The sequence below is a fragment of the Sarcophilus harrisii genome, chromosome 6 (assembly GCF_902635505.1).
Source record: "Sarcophilus harrisii chromosome 6, mSarHar1.11, whole genome shotgun sequence".
Taxonomy (NCBI): domain Eukaryota; kingdom Metazoa; phylum Chordata; class Mammalia; order Dasyuromorphia; family Dasyuridae; genus Sarcophilus; species Sarcophilus harrisii.
Genome location: NC_045431.1, coordinates 53,354,684 through 53,369,755, shown reverse-complemented (window position 1 = coordinate 53,369,755; position 15,072 = coordinate 53,354,684). Strand labels below are relative to the sequence as shown.

General features: G+C 31.3%; 1 long non-coding RNA gene across 2 annotated transcripts in view; it reads right to left on the bottom strand.

The window, feature by feature from the left end:
• Positions 1–15,072, bottom strand: part of LOC116419771 — a 37,576-nt gene that overhangs the window by 7,834 nt on the left and 14,670 nt on the right. For both annotated transcript variants that reach the window (XR_004230067.1, XR_004230068.1), the window contains one exon: positions 7,623–7,705. This is a non-coding gene — a long non-coding RNA (uncharacterized LOC116419771). The remainder of the gene's footprint in view (positions 1–7,622; positions 7,706–15,072) is intronic.

Below are 15,072 nucleotides of genomic sequence, written 5' to 3'. Positions count from 1 at the left end.
TTCTTTGAAAATTAAAAGAAACCCTGAGTGGTAAATGTTGTTATTATTATTCTCATTTTTCAAATGAGGTAATTGAGGCAAAAAATTATTGACTTTCCCAGAAACACTGTGCCTGAGACTAGATTTGAACTCAGATCTTAACTGTATCCTTAAGGTCACCTGGGAGAAAAATTAGTGCAACATTTACTCCATTGAACCATTGTATAGAGTGAATAAGATATAAAGCATATAACTTTTATAACTAGAAGTGTTAAGCTAGAAATAATTATAATCATTAAGGCACTCCTCAAATGTCAGCTGCTATAATCTAAGGCAATATCCTCCCTCATGGAGAAGGAAAACCTTGGAAGAGGTGAGGGGAAATATTCGTGTCTAACTTGAAAGATAAGAATACTATGTTGTCAGTAAAAATTTTTTCCTATTTGTTAGTTTTGTCTAACTAGATGCTATTAACCAGTCATCTGATCAGCATCAATATTTTTACTTAACACCATTAACACATAACACATCTTATCAAACTACTCATCTCTGATTATGGAGCCTGCGAGGGGATTGTCATGCATAATTACTTAAAGTTTGCAATCAAATTCTGGTCTTTAGATGAAAGGTGCTTTTGAAATAGTCATCTTTTTAATAATGTGTAACATTGCTAATAATGTCAAAACACTTATAATGGACTTCATGCACTAATTGTCACAGTGGCACTCTGTGACCAAAAATATTGAGGCAAATATCTTTTTATAACTTGTTAATGGATAATTACATGTAGACCTGCTTTCATGTAATAGTGCTAGAACATGCTTTGAAACATAAGAAATTAATATGGGTTTTTAAAAAGAAAAGTTAATATTGTTGTAAATGATTTTATAATCCTCTTCAAATTGAACCTGTCATCTGTCATCTCCTACCATTTTGAAATATTGAACAAAACATTACTCAGATCCAACCATTAAAATAGAAATATCTTTATTAATCCATTTAAAGGTAATTCTCTTTTTCTGTTGCATATATATATATATATATATATATATATATACATATATATATGGGTGTGTGTTTGTGAGGCACCTTTTATATGTGATCAATAATTGAGCATGAGTGACACTCATATAAAATTTTCATGTCAGCAAAATTTGTCTTTGATATTCTCTCCACAACTTTCAACAGCACAGTTTTCAACAGTTTGATCATACTTCTACCTTCCCTGTAACACCCTATACAGTCTTGACATATATGAATAGCAAAATCAAATATTGTAAACTACTTTCTGTTACTTGGTCTCTCTATTCTGTATGTTATATCTCCCTCACTCAAGGCCTGTTGAATATAATTTTGTCTATAAAATGTATAATTTTGTAATTATAATGTGTATTATAAACATATAAAAAGTATAATACTTCAGAGGGTGATTGTCAAATTCAAATATGACAATGTCGCTAAAGTGTTTTGCAAAGTTTAAAACAAAATATAAATAAAAGATTTTGATAATGATATTCATATCAGCATAGAAAAAAACTCTTCTTTTTAAATAGAATTCTGATAGACAAAATCCTCAAGCAAATTATTTTCTCAATGTTATTAGCCTCCAAAACCCATCTATAATAGATAAAATAACTGATGTAAAATTATTTTTAGATTTGAGAACTGAGAATTTAGATTACATTTAGGATATAAGGTCATTTTCTTTAGATTTTCTGAAATCATATTCAGGGAAAATCTAGGAATATCCAGGATAATAGCTGCTATATTTCATTGTCATATGATTTCTTCCTATTTGATTTTCACATTCTGAATGTTTCTATTTTGTACAATTAAGGTATCATGAATATCTTGCATAAAATGATAAATTATCAAGCAAAACCATTGTTCTTAAAGTTTTAAGACTCAATATTCTATCTGGATAATGTTGATCAAGGGTATCTTCCATAGTATGCTCTGGTTCCAAAAATTTATTGGTTGAGTTTATATGGTTATGTTATTTTTATTACTATTATGGAGATTTGTCATTCCATGAATAATGGATAACAAATTTGTGATATTTAGTTAGGCTCAACATATTATAACTTACTATATATTTGATAGATGCAACATTTTTGTAGCCTCCAGTTGTGTACAGTTTTTCCCATTTCATTTCATAATCTTCATTCATCAGAAATCTGTTTAAGATCTGCTTAAGAATAACTTATCATCACAGGTAGCAATCACCAGGTCCTTAAATGTCATTAAAAAACCATTCTGATTCAATAAACAAATTTACATGACCTTGACATTTGTTTAATGCTTTTTTCTCCACATATAATATTAGTTGGTTTCATATATTATTGCTCATAAGGACTTTTTTGCTTACAAAGTTCATCTTAAATATTTATAATCTACATTCTGAAAAAAGCTGATTTTGGTTAAATTTCACAAAATTGGTTATATATTACCTATCAATAGACTTTTATCCTCATTGTTATGGTTATCATCAATCATCATCATTATCATCATGTTCTCATTTTTCAATGGATTTTTTGATAGAAATAATCTCTCATTCTTAATTTTTGGCAAAAATTGAACAAAAAGATCATTTTTTTGTAATTTTGTAATCAAATTTTTCTAATTAAGTAAAAATTTTGGGATACAAACTAGTATTCTTTTGGATCACAGATAATATATTCAGAATAATTGCATTAACAGAAATGACATTGTAATGATATATACTCCATCTTATTCCAAAATTGTTTTGATTTCTTCCTCCAGGTTTCTGGGTTTTAAAATATTTTTATTTTATGTGTCTTACAGATTAAAGATCTTGAAGGTTTTGAGATCCAATTGAACCAATAGATAGATACTCATGTAAGTATACAGCTCGGTGTCATTTTTTAAAAAAAATCCACACAATTTGATGCAGCAATGTCATGTCCCAGAAATTATGGGCGATGTTTTTGTTGTTGTTGTTGTTGTTGTTGTTGTTGCTGGTTTTTTGTGTGTTTGTTTTGCATTGTTTTACATTGCTTTGTTTTCTGTGATATGCTCCAGTTCCAAGACACTGTTCTTACCATCTATTACTTGATTCAGGACAGAAATATTCTGGTATCTTGTTTAGTCACCTGAAAATATGTTTAGATTTTTAGTGAGTGATCAATTTTTGAAATATAGTTGTATATGGTACAATTTCTATTATTTCTTTGTATAAGTTGTACTGATGAATATGTCTAAACGCCTTAAAGATAACATTTCTATAATTTCTTTTTGGCAATAGTCTAGACTTATATCACTACTATAATTGTTCAGTGCTTCTTTGTTCACATATTGCTTGCTGAATGCATGTGGCTATGATTCCAGTCTTAGATCCTAGCTGTTATTTATCACTATTTCAAGGTAAACCATTTTCAGTTGCATTTAACAAATTTAATGAGTGTACATATTTTCAGTCTTTGACATTTCTCTCAGCACTAATCCCTGTTGCAAAAGTATTTCTTAATATATTAATTGTGTAAAAGTACATGTTGATTTGATTTAATTATATAGTTTGTATATGCTTATATGTGTACATGTTGTCTTCCCCATTTGAATATAAACTAAAGAGAAAGAAGCTGTCTTAATTTTGTATTTGTATCCTTAGTTTTTTAGGCCGGTGGCTGGCACATATTAAGCTCTTAACAAAACCATGTTGATTGATTGATTGACTATATTTCCCTAACTGTGTGTATTAAGAATTTTATTGTTATCAATTCCAAATGACATTTTAATATAGAGAAAGTTGACTTAAAATGACCAAGGCACCTATTATTTTGTGTGTGGAATCCTATAATAATTTACTATACAGATATTAAGAGATTAATAGTTGGTTTTTGGTGTGATATTCTCTTCGGTTTGAATCCACAATACATATTATTCACGAGAGATTATAACTTATTTAAAGTTAGGCAGAACGAATTGTACATTCTCTTCTACAAAAATTACTTGTGTCCCAGAGTCTTTAAATAAATAAATAAACTATTCTATTTTCCAAGTGGCATTAAATCCGCCCCCATGGGGGGATGGGCTCTAGGTGGTACAGTCTTGGAGTTAGAGAACCTGATCATAGATAGGCCCTCGGCCCTCACTAGCTGTGTAATCCTGGACAAGTCAGGTACCCCCAAGGCCTGCTCCCTCCCCATTAAAGCACATCGGACTGTTTCCTACCTAACTAGACTAAACAATTTCCTTATCATCGCTAGGAACAAGGGCACACTCCTCTGATACAAAAAGCCCTTGGTGTCTATCCCCAGCTCTTCTTTCTGTCCTACTATGCTTCCCCCCCCCCACTTCACTCGCCCTGTGAGTTACTTAAATGAAGCCTTTTAGTTCTTCTGTGACACGATATCCCCTCTTCCAGGGAGGTGAGAGTACCTAGACTAGAGGCAAGAACACCTGAGTTTAAATCTGGCTTCAGATACTTATTAATCATATGACTCTGAGTAAGTCACTTTAGCACTGTTTGCCTCAGTTTTGCCAGCCTTAAAATGAGGATTGTGTTTGTCCTCCATTCTCCAAAAGTCCTCCAAGTCATAGGGGAGGTACTGCCGTGACATGCAAGTGAACTGGATTTGAGGGAGGGAGAACTGGGCAAGATCACCTGCCTCAGTTTCCCCTCCAGAGCCATCTGGGTCCAGTGGCCAGAGAGAGGTCAGGCCAACAGAGACTGCTCTGGATTCAGTGGGAGACCTGGGCCTTTTTAAGCTAAGGTGTCAACAGGTCTCAGGTAATTAAGAATAGTAGCAATCAAAGCAAAAAACCTTCTCTTTCATTAGGTCAAAAAAATGTAAATATATAAATAAAGGAAAGAATCTGGAAACCCTCAGGGTTTCTGGCCAAAGGAGAAATGACTGCTATTGACATTCATTCTGAGCCAATCAGGACCCAAACAATGACCAAATCGGACTTGGCATAGGACCTACTGGTAGCCAATGAGAATCCCACTGGTTTTGTTTAAGGCAGGGGCCTTAAGAAAGAAATCTCGTCAGTAAATCCCAAAATATCTAGGGAGGATTCAGAGATCACCCAAAAAAGTTTTCTTAAGAATAAAGGACAAACAACAACCTACGTGAGTAAAGCTGTCACGTAAACTGGAATTAGTTAGCTGGAAGACTCTTCCTACTCTCTCTTCCTTCCTTCTTTCCTTCCTTTCCTTCCTTCCTTCCTTCCTTTCCTTTCTTCCTTTCCTTCTTTTCCTTTCTTCCTTTCCTTCTTTTCCTTCCTTCCTTCCTTCCTTCCTTCCTTCCTTCCTTCCTTCCTTCCTTCCTTCCTTCCTTCCTTCCTTCCTCCTTCCCTCCCTCCCTCCCTTCCTTTCTTCCCTTCTTCCCTTCTTTCCTTCTCTTCTTTCCTTCCTTGTTTTTGTCCTTCCTTTCCTCTTTCCTGCTTTCCTTTTTTCCATCTCTCCCTCCTTCCTTCCCTCCTTCCTTCTGACCACATAGAGAATCATACCTTACCTACAAATGCTCAAAAGCAAAATGAGAATAACAGTATTTATCTCAGTGTTGTTGTGTGTCTCAAGTTAGACAATATCTGTAAAGCAGTTAGCACAATGGCTGACACACAATAAATATATAAATGCACTTCCTATATATGCCCCTTTATACTGTGTTCTCAATACTTGTAGTTCAATTCCTTCTCACTTCTGCCACTTATACTTTCCTTCAAGGCTTAATTCAATGGCTTTCTACATGAAGCATTCCTTGATTTATCTAGTTTTTAGTGCCTTACCCGCCAATATCTCAGAAAATTTACTTTGCATTTATTTCATATATCCTTTTATATGTGTCTTTTCTTCACCAAAGAAGATAACCTCCTTATACACAGAATTCATTTTTGCTTTTTTCCTCAGTTCTTAGCACAGTGTATATAGCTGGCACTTAAATAATATTTGTTGGTCAAGTGAAATGAGATAATGTATGTAAAATACTTACAGAGCTTTAAAGAACTATATAAATGCAGTTATTAAATTATTACTATATAAAGAGATATAAGATGAGGAATCATCTAATAGGTTTTATGCTTCAGGGTGCTTGATGTTTTTGATACTATAAATTCTGATAATTTAAATTTGCTAACATTGAAATGGGTAACAACTGGTTCACAATATAATGTTTCTCTCTACTTGTATCATACAGTGCACCCAAAGGAGAATTTAAAGTATCTCAAAAACAAATACAAAACCTGTTGCACAATTATACTTTAAACAATTATTAATTCATCACAATCACTGAGATGCTGAGAACAACAAAACAATCATATTGCCTAATAGATTCATTGGATGGGAGTCTACTTTTTAAAAACATCAATATATGAGTTTTTTTTTTTTTTAAATAGGGTTAAAACAGAGTTGATTGTAGTAGTTTGGTAACAAAACAATGGGCCATCTGTTTCATTAAGTCCTCAACAGTGTTCAGTCTTTTCCTTCCTCTTGGCTAAATCTGTTTTTCCCAGAACTGTTGAGTTGCAGCCAGGCTTAATTCACCACCCTCTTCAAGAGTTGTTCTTTTTGTGAATAGCTGAGCATCAGCTGGCTCACTCACTAAATCACTAGCAAAGCTTTGTTGCCTCTCTCTTCCAAATACCCCACATATTGAAAATGCTATTTGTTTCTATTAGTTGGAAACAGCTGACTTGAATATGAATAAATAGAAGACACACAATAATAGCTGACATTTCTAAAAATGATGTAGGTTTTAAAGGCCTTTACTTACATTTGTTCTTTAGAATAAACTTGTGAGATTAGTGCTATGGATATAATTAACAGTACTTAACAAAATGGAAAAACAAGCTTAGAGAGACTATTAAATAAGAAAACATATAATGAATAAAATACTTTTATAAATTCAAATAGCTAGAAAATTCTTATTTTAATAAGAAGAATAAATAGCAGCAGCACAGCAACAGTAATAGGTCAAAGTAGTCATTGCTCAAGATCCCATTAATTAAATCCTTAAGGGGAAATTGAACTGATACTATTAACTTTAAGGATTCTATCTTTTATGTATTAAGTATTCTATCCATCTGTGTGTAAGTTGCCTTATACTTGGTTAATATAGATATGGATACATACATGTGAAAAATACATATACATTTAATGCATACATAAATATATATGTCTGTATATTGGTTCTATGTGTCTATATATGAACATAAGTGTGTCCTATATAATGATAATTATATATGCACACATATATGTACATACATATGAAATATAATTTACATACAGGCTAATAAATTGGTGTCATTCATATTTCTGTTTTTATGGAAATATTATATTGAGAAATTATTCATCATTTTACTAATATTACTAAGTTTAGACTTAAAGTCCCCGGGTCAAAAATCTAGTGTCATTATCCATGTTTCTAAAAAACAACAACTTTATTAAAAGTATCACTCCAAGTAATTTTTTTTTAGGAAAAAGAATACTTACATAAAAATATAAATGGTCCTATAAGTGCTGTATAGATATCTCTTTATGTCCCTTATCTCATGCAAGATAAATGTCCAACCAAGAAGAATATTTTTATATTCTCTTTGCAAATATTTTAAAAATATTAGCTAGTCAAATATTCCCAAACATTCCATATCTATATTGTGGGAATAAAGCCTATGAAACTTACAGAAGAATTCAGAGAAGAGTTGGCTGGCTGAGATTGGAACTGAGACAGATAGTCAGGACAGGAGAATGGAGTTGTGGAAATCTCTGTGTGATAAAAATATGTTATGTCATTCATCAAACACCTTTAATTCTTCTTTCCTCTTTGATATATTACAATGGATATAATGTAATACATATCTAATTTAATCATAAAAAATATTTTATTATCAAATATTAGAAACTGAAATTGCCATATTTCCCAATGTAGAAGACCACAAAGTTCTCATATTAGACAAAGCATGTCTTTTTTTAATATTACTCTTAAAATTCAGAAAAATAACAGTTTAGTTATTCTTAAATCCACAATTACTATAGACTTTTCAGTCTAAAAATGACAGTTTTTGATAGTTCTAGTAAAGAGCACAGTATATTTCAAAATTACAAATTTATTAGTTTCTATGAAGTTAAAACCCTGAAAGTATAAATCAGCTCCTTTAGCTTGCATGGACCTCTCCCTCTTTGGAGAAATACACACACACATACACACACACACACACACACACACACACACACACTAAATAGATAGATAAAAGATAGATAAAGAGATATTCTGGTGGTTATTAAGATGTATTTAACTGCTTATACATTGAATCATGGATACTTAACTGTTATCACTTTGAATGCTATTGGTATAAAATAATGCCATTTAGGGAAAGGACTGTCACTTTTCTTTCTCTAACATCCATCTAAAACAGTTACTTTCACATTACAGTTGTGTAATGCATTTTTATTAGATTGGATTAGAGTGATTATTGTACCTACTTTATATGTGAGTAAACTTAGGCTGGAAGCGGAGATAAAATTTGCCTTTGGTCATAAATTTAATGTGTCAGAGGTGGAAATCCAGAACTCTCCTGACTATAGATTTAGAATCCTTTCTGTTTTTCTATCTTTTATCTACTAAATGAAAAAAAAATTAAACATTAGTGTAGGAAAGAACAAGATGTATTTGCAATGTTGAATATGCTTGAACTTAACAAGGACATGAGAAAAATTCATTGGAAAGAAAAATCTATCCTATTCCCAATTATTTTTCTATTACCAGTTATTCCATCTTTATTGATAGCATACTTCTGAACATTAAACCCAAAGACAATACTGTTATCATCATTATCCCAATCATTGCCATTCAGAACAGGAAACCATCTCAATTGCCTAATTTAAGCAGTTTTAATTCCTGCATACATATGTACCTTTATTTAGTATAATCACCTTTATTAGTCCATATTTTATGAGCTACCTATTCATTCCTCTCCTGCTGATCATGCCAATATAAAAGTTGACAGTGATATATGTTAATTTTATTTCTTAGACTGTCAAATGTACCTCATCGTGGAAGCAATTTCTAAATAGTTGTATTATCAACTTTCCCAAATGTTAATAAATAAATGTTCCCCAAAGTGGAAAACCACTTTTTAATGTTTGTAGTTTAGGAAATATATTTTTCCCCTAAAATTTCTAATAACATTTTGTCAGTTAAGCTATGATCTTCATAAATTTCAAACAAATTCATCTTGCAGTTATTGTGAAATGAAGTGAAGTAATAAAATGATTGGAATTAAAATAAAACAACAAAAATAACAGAACAGCAATATTATTAACCAGTGCCAAGGCTTGTTATTATAAGCACAATAGTTACTGTGTTCTCTCAATTATTATTGACTTTGTAAGTGAAACCTTTCAGGATTCTAAATTATTGAAATCTACCTTATTATAATATTTCATTTTATATATTTAGGTGGTAATCAAATAAATAACTTTCCATACCTTCCTATTTCAACATAACAAGCAATAAATTATGATGGTTAGGGGACAATGCTGATATGAAATTGTGTGAAATTTCTTCCATATAAAAGAAAATCTTCCATAATTTTGAACATGGTCCTAGAGATTACCTGAGTTTTAGGAAAGTTAACTAAATTGCCTATGAGAATTGAATGTAAGAAATTGATCTTGAATATTGACCTTTTATGCCAAGTCAATTATTCTTTTGATCAATTTACAATGAGATGTTGTATACCACGTAAAAATAAAGCAAGTTCACATTATTTTTTTTTTTTTTTGTGGCAGCCCTTTTTATAGTGGTAAGAAACTAGAAACTAAGTGGATACTCATCAGTTGGAGAATGCTTGAATAACTTATGGTATATGAATGTTATGGAATACTATTGTTCTGTAAGAAAGGACTAGCAGGATGATTTCAGAGAGGCCTGGAAAGTCTTATATGAACTGATGCTAAGTGGAGTGAGCAGAACCAGAATTGTAGACAGCAATAGCAAGATTATACAATGATTAATTCTGATGGATGATGGAGAGAGTCACTAGCACCCAGAGAGACTGTGGGGACTGAGTGTGAATCACAACATAGCCTTTTCACTCTTTTTGTTGTTTGCTTGCATTTTATTTTTTTCTCATTTTTTTCTTCCTTTTTGATTTGATTTTTCTTATGCAGCACAATAATTGTATAAATATGTATCCATATATTGGATTTAACTTTTCTTTCTACCATGTTTAATATATATTAAACTACTTGCCACCTATGGGATAGAGTGAGGGAAGGAGGAAAAAATTGGAACACAAGATTTTACAAAGATTAATGTTGAAGAATTATCCATGTATATGTTTTGAAAATAAAAAGTTTTAATAAAACTAACTCCCATGACCTCATTTGAGGTTTTCTTGGCAAATATTTTGGAATGGTTTGCCATTTTCTTCTGTAGTTCAGTTACTAAATGAAGAATTGAAGAAAATAGAGTTAAATGACTTGTCCAGTGTCATATAGCTAGTGTCTGAGGCCAGATTTGAACCCAGAAAGAAAAGTCTCTCTGACTTTAGACTGGATACTATTTATTGTACCACATGGTTGCCCAGACTAAATAAGGTGGGGATTATATTTACCATCTACATTGCGTTGAATTTTTGAGGGATTATTTATATGATGCAAGTATTATTGAACAATGATGTTAGAGTCTTCGATCTTTCCTTTTGTCCAAGGACAAAATAAGAACAATTTTTTAAAAATTACTAGACTAATGGCTCAATTTTATCTTGATTCAGAAGGAAAAAGTTATTTGATAATTTTCTGATAAATTCTAAGAGGTGTGCAAAGTATCCTTCAGATGATTGGGAATTGCTATTCCCCTTTGATCACTATTAATGCTTCCAATCTAGTCCACAAAACTGTATTTAAAGGAAGCAACATGGGAAAGAAACCCAATAAAATTTCTTCCATAAACTTCACTAGTAACCATCATCATTGGAAAAAATAAAGCTAAAAGTCCCAGAAATCTGAGTGTTCCCTATACCACCAAACTGTTATTATTCTTGCCCCAATAGCCATTGTCTAAGAGAGCAAATGTTTTGGAGATTAGCCCTTCTATGATGAATATATATATATATATATATATATATATATATATATAGAGAGAGAGAGAGAGAGAGAGAGATACATATACATATATATATTCTATACATTAGAATATATATATATATAGTCTATACATTAGACTATATATGTATATTTATATATAAATTTTATATATGACATATATATATATCACATAACCTATGAAGTTGTAGTGGCTTTACCTTGTCAACTGTCAAAATTACAATCATATTCTTTTGCACTATCAAATAATTCAACAAAAATAAAAGATACGATTTTATCAGTGAAAATATAATTAAAGAATATTTATTACTATTTGCTTTGCCTTTCTATCCTAAGAACCATGGGGATTTTCCATCTAACTAGCAGCTAAAACCTTGAATATATGCTCTCTCCATTAAAATTTGAGGCCATCAAGATGAGGGATTTTCTTGTTTTTTTTTATTAATAATCCAGTGTTTACTTAGCTCAGTCCTTTGAACGTATTAGTCATTTAATATTTTAAATTATTTTATAGATTCATTTAATATGGCACTTGCCTTCAAGGTATTTAAATGCTACTGCGAGAAGAAATGTTATGACATAAAACATCCAAAAATGAGAACTAAATTGGGGGAGGGAGGGGCTATTTTGTAACTTTCAGGAAAGACCTCTTAAATGAAATGATCTTTATGGGGAATCAGGAATTTCAAAAGGCAGAAAAGAGGAGGGGAAACATTCTCTATTTGTTACAACCTATATAAAGTTATAGAAGTTAAATTTAAATTGACATGCATGGGAAACCACAAGCATGTCTGTTTGATAGAAGAGGGAGTATTTGAGGGAAAGGATGTGTGACTTACACCTTAAATCACTGAGTAGATGTTGCCTCAAACAAACTGAAACCTTGGAAAGACCTTTTCTTAAAAAGACCAAGGTCTCCCACTATATATCCTGATCTCTATCTTTCCACTGGGCTCGGCTCCCTCACTTAAATCCAATTCACCAGCATGTTCCTTAAATAAATGACATTTTTAAAACCACCCACTGTAGTCATCCTCGGGGGCCTAATAGGAATATAGTCAAGAAGGGCTCAAATTCTGACTGGTTCTACCAAGGTGGAAAGTTTTCAAGTGATAGATTTTATGTTGCTAATATTAAAACAAACTTAATTAGCTTTAAATAAGGTATAACACGGATTTATTTTAGAGATAAACTTTTCAATCTTCGAAGCCTAGAAAGACCATTTAACAAGTTCTAGAAGGATAGTAAGGACATTTTCGAAAACAATAACAATAACTATGAAAGGACAGATTCTTGAGGTCTGAAAGTGTTGAAATTTTGAATTGAGGTTTAAGGTTTTGTCATGACAGTTATTTGACACAAACAAATTAGCACAAACCATATTAGTTGTCTTGGAGATCTCTAAATACTATGTCTTATTTCCCTTTCGAGAATCTATAATTCACACATTATAACATCTCAGTCTCTTTCTTTGGATAACTTTTCAACCTTAATATAATACGTGACTAGAAGTAGAAAAAAGACATTTTCTTTATAGTTTTTCATAGAATTACTCAATCATTTTTTTCTTATTTAGAGCATTGTGTGTAAGTCATTAGACATCATTAATGGAAACATATTCCATTCTTTTACTGTTCTATGACAGAACAAATAAAATAATTTGGCAGTAGACCCCAATATGAGAATTTACTACCTGTAATCCCTTTATCAAAAAAAAGTGAAGAAAGTACAAATCCCCTGGGATTTAGACTTCCTTACAATAATTAATTAATCTTAACTTCAGCATGTAAACTAGCCTTGGTAAGAACCATCCAGCCAGATAGCCTGAACCACGTTGAAGGGAATGGATACTCAAACCTGTCAGTGAGTTAGGGGGTGTCTATTCCAAGCATCTAAAGACTTCTCATTTGTTCCAACAGCAGTAATGGCAGCTGAAGCAGGTGCTGTAGAGTACTTAGAGATTGATCAGACACCAAATATATGGAGGACATTCACTATATCCCAGACCACTGCCAATCACATTGACTTTTGTTCTTCCACTGGATTTCAATAACTCTGGAAGAAGGAATGAGACTGAGGATTGTGTGTACTTCTGCAGCACTTAATTCCCTTTCACACACAAGTTAAGATGTCAACCCATAATTTCATTTGTCCTTTTTAAAAATGAATTAATCAATGATTAATCAATGTTTACTCCTACCATATAAACATTTGATCAGGACTAAGGAGATCATTTTCATAAAGGTTTCTTATTTTGGAAATACCATGGACTGCTATGAAAACCCTGGTTTGTGAATCTTTAGAATAGGAACAAAGAGACATTTACAGACAGTTAACAAATTAATAAAATGACAAGTTTTTTATCTTTTTTAGATTGTATTATTTTTTTAAATACTGCATTTAGTCTACCACTTCAAAGTTTGGTGATTTCACAAGAATATTCATTTACTTTATAAATAGTTCATGTACAGACTCGGTACACTTAGAAAAATAGACATCAAGAGATGCTGTTGTTGTACTATACCTCACTCAAAGTCAATCTAAAACTCTCAGAACTTAGTTATGGTGATCCTAGAGAACAGAAACATAATCTATTTCAAGCTTTGTTGGGCCTGCCAGAGCTTTTGTATTATTTGCATAGTTTTGGGGTTTCTTCGTAGCATTTTGGAGCTGAATTTGATATTTATTATATTTTATTAAACTTCATTATTGAAAAGATAAAAAGAAAAGATAAAAACACATATATGAAATAAAAGCACACAAAATAATGATAGAAGAATAATAATAGGCTAGTAACAATGACCATCCTATAGAGAAATGTTAAAGTATATGAATATGATAAGATATATTAATAATATTTGAACTGGGCTCAGATCTTGAATAAATCATTTTAATTACAAGTTGTGTTCAACATTATGTCCACATCTTTGTTGATATGAGATTGACAAAGACACTACTTTCTAACTCTATTGACTTATTAGCTCTTTCCTGTAATAGCATTCCACCTTGCTCCATTATAGACCGTAACCCACGCTTAGAACCAAATTTTTTAACTAATGTTTACCACCTTTTATTATCTTCAATATGAAGTAGCCACATTGAAGAAATCACAAACACACTGAATAATTGAATTTGTATAATAATGATAATTTCTTTATATAACAAAAAATTGACCACCAAAAATTACCCAGTTTAATCATTCATTTAATTAAAAAATTAGCTCTCTCAAAATATCAGTTAGCAACCCTCAAATACTTATTCATTCAATGCAATACATATTCTTATTGTTCCACAATTTGTCCAAAGGTCTCTCTATTGAACTTTTAATATTTCCCTAATGTAAACATATGGATATCCCAAAATATCATTGCATTAGTAAATCTAGTTTTATTCACTTATTCTACATCATTATCATCTTCATCATTGTCACATCATCTTTGTCTTCTGGCCCACATCTTTTACAATTATATATGTAATCAGTGATGTTTTGTGACAGTTTTTCCATGTCTATTAAAATTTTAAATTCTAGTCATATAAACTACGCTTTTATTCCTTTTTGGGGGGGGAAATCAGTGCTAAGGAGACAATCCTTATTATACTATTATGATTTGCAGCCATGTAGTAATATAAGAAAACATTGGTGTTAGAAATAAAGACTTTACAAAAGTAAGTTGAAATTATTAAAAAAAATGCAGTCTACAAATGTGATTTATCCTTATCACTTGTATATATTCAATTCAGAACCTGACTTATGGAGTTCTATAATATTTAATTCTTACTAAGGCATATGTCACACACATACATATATATGCATACATCTATAATACATATGGATGGATGTTTGTATATTATATACAGTTGAGGTAATTTAATGTATGGTATAATTTAAGAAATGTGTTCTCTAATTGTAAATTACCTCCAAAGTAAATAAGTGATTTGAATAGTTAACTTCTTTTTTCAGTCCAATACAGTTTAGTTTTTTGAAATTTATTATAATCTGCTTTCCAATTTTAGACATTTTTCTA